This window comes from Pelodiscus sinensis, unplaced genomic scaffold (genome assembly GCF_049634645.1).
Source record: "Pelodiscus sinensis isolate JC-2024 unplaced genomic scaffold, ASM4963464v1 ctg66, whole genome shotgun sequence".
In the NCBI taxonomy this organism is placed as follows: domain Eukaryota; kingdom Metazoa; phylum Chordata; order Testudines; family Trionychidae; genus Pelodiscus; species Pelodiscus sinensis.
Window position 1 is genome coordinate 283,332 of NW_027465867.1, and position 5,365 is coordinate 288,696.

The following is a 5,365-nucleotide window of genomic DNA, read 5'->3' on the forward strand; positions in this document are numbered from 1 at the left end:
GCCCAAAAGGGGTTGGGAATGCTGTTTTGGTTTTCGCCATCGGTGTCAATGGGATCTGCCAATAGCCTTTTGTGAGATCCAGTGTTGAGATATATCTGGCCCTCCCCAGACGTTCCAGTAGCACGTCTACCCGGGGCATGGGGTAGGCATCGAACTGGGAGATGGCGTATACCTTGCGGAAGTCGACGCAAAACCTCACTGAGCCATTGGGCTTGGGGACCAGCACGATGGGGCTCCTCCACTCGCTTCGGGATTCTTCCACCACCCCTAGAGCCAACATTTCTTTTAGTTCCTGGCGCACGGTGTCCCACATTTTCCTGGGTAGGAGTCGATGATTGTCCCGTACTTTCTGCCCCGGTGTTGTGGCGATGTGATGACTGATCAACGGGGTCCTTCCTGGTTTATCTGACAACACATGCGGGAACTGCGCTATGAGTTCTTGCAGCTGTTGCTGTTGTCCCTTCTCCAGGTCTTGCCCGATGTCCACCTGGGGGCGCTCCGTCGAGGCTCCCACTTGCGGTCCCAACTCGTCCTCCGGGGGAAATGGGGTGATCAGCATTGCCTCCCTCTCCTTCCAGGCCTTCAGGAGGTTCACATGGTACACTCGTAAGTCTTTCCGCCGCCCTGGTAACCTCACCTCATAGTCGACCGGCCCCACCTTCCGCACGACTTCAAACGGTCCTTGCCACTTTGCTAGCAACTTGGACTCGGAAGAGGGCAACAAGAGCAACACCTGGTCCCCGGGTTGAAAAGTCCGCACCTTCGCCTTCTGGTTGTAGTGACGCGCCTGTGTTTCCTGTGCCGTCCGCAGGTTCTCCTGTGCTAGCCGGCCTAATTCTTCTAGCCGCTCTCGCAATTATAAAATATAGTGGATGGACCCCTGGGCGCGTCTTTCTTGTCCCTCCCAAGTCTCTCTCACTAGGTCCAGAATCCCCCGCGGTCACTGCCCATATAATAATTCAAAAGGGGAAAATCCCGTGGATGCTTCGGGAACCTCCCCTACGGCGAAGAGAAGAGCTGGCAGCCACCTGTCCCACTGCTGCGGGTCGTCTTCGACGAATTTGCGCAGCATCGACTTCAGCGTCCTGTTCAACCGTTCCACCAGTCCATCCGTCTGGGGGTGGTACACGGAGGTTCTCAAGGATTGGATGTTCAGTAGGCGACACAATTCTGTTATCAGTTGGACGTTACGTTAGTTCCCTGGTCTGTTAGGATCGTCTTAGGGAGGCCCACCCTGGCAAACACTTTTAAAAGTTCATCGGCAATGGCTCGGGCGGTCGTGACCCTTAGGGGAATTGCCTCCGGGTACCGAGTGGCGTAGTCCACAATGACCAAAATCTATTTGTTCTTGTTGGTGCTTCGCTCCAGCGGCCCGACCAGGTCCAGTCCTACCCGTTCAAAAGGCGTCCCTACCACGGGCAGTGGGACCAATGGGGCGCGGGGAACCCCACTGGGGTTAGCACGTTGGCATTCGGGGCACGAAGCACAATAGTCCCTCACAGCGTGGTGTACTCCCGGCCAGAAGAACCGCTGGGCTAGTCTGCATAACGTCTTTTCCCGGCCTAGGTGGCCCGCCCAGGGCACGTCGCGGGCCAACCGCATCACCGCCATCCGAAACCGTTGGGGTACCAGCAGCTGACAGATCTCGGCTTGGGTTTGCGGATCTTGGGTCAGGCAGTACAGCAGATCACCCCGTACCTCGAACCGCGGGCCTTGGGGCCTCTCTGGGGGTGGCAGGTCCGTCGGCTCCGGTCCTCCTGTCTGCTCCCAAGCTCGGCTGAGGGTCGGGTCATTCCTTTGTTCTTCTAGGAAGTCTCCGTCCAGGGCGATGTCGGCTGCTTGGGTGTCTATAGGGGGAGCGTCAATTCCAGGGGATCGTATGGCTCCCCTCCTGGCCCCCCTTGAGGTCCCTTCCCCGGGGTCTTCTTCCGTCCGCTGTCCGGTTAACGCCGCTTGTGGCTGTTCTGGGCCCCCCTTGCCGGGGTGGCCCCGCAGTAGGGCCCAAAAGTAGGGCCAATCCCGCCCTAACACCACGGGGTAAGCCAGTCGGGGGACTACCCCTACTCTGCACAGCTCTTCGTGCGACCCGATAGCTAACTTCACCTTAGCCGTGGGGTACGTCCTCACGTCCCCATGAATACACTGCATTCTCACCGGGGGTCCCCATTGCTCTGGGTCGCTAACTAGGCCTTCCTCTATCAGAGTCTGCCCACAGCCCGTATCCACCAAGGCTGTGGCCTCCTCCCCTTGCACCTTAACTGGGATCACTATCTTTGTCCCATCTTTGTCAGGGCACAACAGGGAGGCAAGATCAAATCAGTATCTTAGATGCCTATATACAAATGCGAGAAGTATGGGTAATAAGCAGGAAGAACTGGAATTGCTAACCAATAAATACAACTATGATATCATTGGTATTACAGAAACCTGGTGGGATGGGACGCATGATTGGAATATTGGTATGGAAGGGTACGGCTGGCTCAGGAAGGATAGACAGGGAAAAAAGGGAGGAGGGGTTGCCTTGTATATTAAAAATGTGCACACTTGGACTGAAGTGGAGATGAACGTAGGAGATAGCTGTGTAGAGAGTCTCTGGGTTAAGCTAAAAGGGGTAAAAAACGAGGGTGATATCATTCTAGGAGTCTACTACAGGCCACCTAGCCAGGTGGAAGAGGTGGATGAGGCCTTTTTTAAACAATTAACAAAACTATCCAAAGCCCAAGATTTGGTGGTGATGGGGGACTTCAACTATCCAGACATATGTTGGGAAACTAACACAGCGGGGCACAGGCTATCCAATAAGTTTCTGGACTGCATTGGAGACAACTTTCTGTTTCAGAAGGTTGAAAAAGCTACCAGAGGAGAAGCTGTTCTGGATTTGGTTTTAACAAATAGGGAGGAACTAGTTGAGAACTTGAAAGTGGAAGACAGTATAGGGGACAGTGATCATGAAATAATAGAGTTCATGATCTTAAGGAAAGGTAGAAGGGAGACCAGCACAATTGAGGTTATGGATTTCAGGAAGGCAGATTTTGATAAGCTCAGAGAACTTGTAGGTAAGGTCCCATGGGAAGCAAGACTGAAGGGAAAAACAACTGAGGAGAGTTGGAAGTATTTCAAAGGGACGTTGTTAAGGGCCCAAAAGCAAACAATTCCGCTGTGTAGGAAAGATAGAAAATATGGCAAAAGACCAGCTTGGCTTAACAAGGAGATCTTGCATGATCTCAAAATAAAAAAGGAGTCTCATAAAAAATGGAAACTAGGACAACTAACAAAGGATGAATATAAGCAAGCAACACGGGAATGCAGGGGCAAGATTAGAAAGGCAAAGGCACAAAATGAGATCAAACTAGCTACAGGCATAAAGGGAAACAAGAAGACCTTTTATAAATACATTAAAAGCAAGAGGAAGACCAAGGACAGGGTAGGCCCACTGCTTAGTGAGGAGGGAGAAGCAGTAACAGGGAACTTGGAAATGGCGGAGATGCTCAATGACTTCTTTGTTTCGGTCTTCACCGAGAAGTCTGGAGGTGTGCCTAACGTAGTGAATACAAGCAGAGAGAGGGTAAGTTTAGAAGATAGGATACACAAAGAACAAGTTAAAAATCACTTAGGAAAGTTAGATGTCAGCAAGTCACCAGGTCCTGATGAAATGCATCCCAGGATACTCAAGGAGCTGATAGAGGAGGTATCTGAGCCTTTAGCTATGATCTTTGAAAAATCATGGCAGACAGGGGAGATTCCAGAAGACTGGAAAAGGGCAAATATTGTGCCCATCTATAAAAAGGGGAATAAGAACAACCCAGGAAACTACAGACCGGTCAGTTTAACGTCTGTCCCAGGGAAGATAATGGAGCAGGTAATTAAGGAAATCCTATGCAAACACTTGGAAGGTAATAAAGTGATAGGGAATAGCCAGCATGGGTTTGTGAAGAACAAGTCATGCCAAACTAATCTGATAGCTGTCTTTGATAAGATAACGAGCCTTGTGGATAAGGGAGAAGCGGTGGATGTTATATACCTAGACTTTAGTAAGGCATTTGATACGGTCTCGCATGATATTCTTATTGATAAACTAGGCAAATATAACTTAGATAGGGCCACGATAAGGTGGGTGCATAATTGGCTGGATAACCGTAGGCAGAGAGTTGTTGTTAACGGTTCTAAATCCTGCTGGAAAGGGATAACAAGTGGAGTTCCTCAAGGGTCTGTTTTGGGACCCGTACTGTTCAATATCTTCATCAATGATGTAGATATTGGGATAGAGAGTACACTTATTAAGTTTGCAGATGATACCAAACTGGGTGGGGTTGCAACTTCTTTGGAGGATAGGGACATAATTCAAAATGACCTTAGCAAGTTAGAGAAATGGTCAGAGGTAAACAGGATGAAGTTTAATAAAGAGAAATGCAAAGTGCTCCACTTAGGAAGGAACAATCAGTTCCATACATACAAGATGGGAAGCGACTGTCTAGGAAGGAGCACGGCGGAAAGGGATCTAGGGGTCATAGTGGACCACAAGTTGAATATGAGTCAACAGTGTGATGCTGTTGCAAAAAAAGCAAATATGATTCTAGGTTGTATCAACAGGTGTGTTGTAAGCAAAACTCGTGAAGTCATTCTGCCGCTCTACTCTGCACTAGTTAGGCCTCAGCTGGAGTACTGTGTCCAGTTCTGGGCGCCACATTTCAAGAAAGATGTGGAGAAATTGGAAAGGGTACAGAGAAGAGCAACGAGAATGATTAAAGGTTTAGAGAACATGACCTATGAAGCCAGGCTTCATGAACTGGGCTTGTTTAGTTTGGAAAAAAGAAGATTAAGGGGGGACATGATAGCGGTTTTCAAATATCTAAAAGGGTGTCACAAGGAGGAAGGAGAAAATTTGTTCCTCTTGGTTTCTGAGGACAGGACAAGGAGTAATGGGCCTAAAGTGCAGCAAGGGAGGTTTAGATTGGACATTAGGAAAAAATTCCTAACTGTCAGGGTGGTCAAATATTGGAATAAATTGCCAAGGGAGGTGGTGGAATCTCCCTCTCTGGAGATATTTAAGAACAGGTTAGATAGACATCTGTCAGGGATGGTGTAGACGGAGCTTGGTCCTGCCTTGAGGGCGGGGGGCTGGACTCGATGACCTCTTGAGGTCCCTTCCAGTCCTATTATTCTATGATTCTATGAACTAAACCTAACATGGCCAGTGATTTTTGTAATTGTCTACATTAAAAATAATGTGATAAGTTTTAAATGGTTAAGCATATTACAAATTAACTTTAACCTAATTACTGTATTAAAATAATAGGTTTAGAAAGGAGATGTCGTGTTTACAGTAAGGAAGACAAAGTAAAATGAAATCTTAAACAATAAGCCC